The sequence below is a fragment of the Triticum dicoccoides genome, chromosome 6B (assembly GCF_002162155.2).
Source record: "Triticum dicoccoides isolate Atlit2015 ecotype Zavitan chromosome 6B, WEW_v2.0, whole genome shotgun sequence".
In the NCBI taxonomy this organism is placed as follows: domain Eukaryota; kingdom Viridiplantae; phylum Streptophyta; class Magnoliopsida; order Poales; family Poaceae; genus Triticum; species Triticum dicoccoides.
Genome location: NC_041391.1, coordinates 92332499 through 92332801, shown reverse-complemented (window position 1 = coordinate 92332801; position 303 = coordinate 92332499).

Below are 303 nucleotides of genomic sequence, written 5' to 3'. Positions count from 1 at the left end.
TGGAGATGATGTTGTAGGGAGATCAAAAGTGCACAAAGCTCTTCTTGACAAAGATAGATCTAGTTAGGGGGCAAATAGGTCACTTAACTAAATCCTACATCTACCTAGCTACCTAATTTGGGAGGAGACAACTTCAACTAGTGGAGGGGAAAGGAAAAAGAGAAAGGAGATGCATTAATGGAGGTGGTGTAGTTAGGTAGGAGTAATGAAGAGAGAGAAAGGTGGATAGAAGAGAAAGAGTAATGGGGGAGAAGTATTGAGGAAGAAGAAGAGTGAGAGTGGGAGCATGTGGGGGAGGTAGGG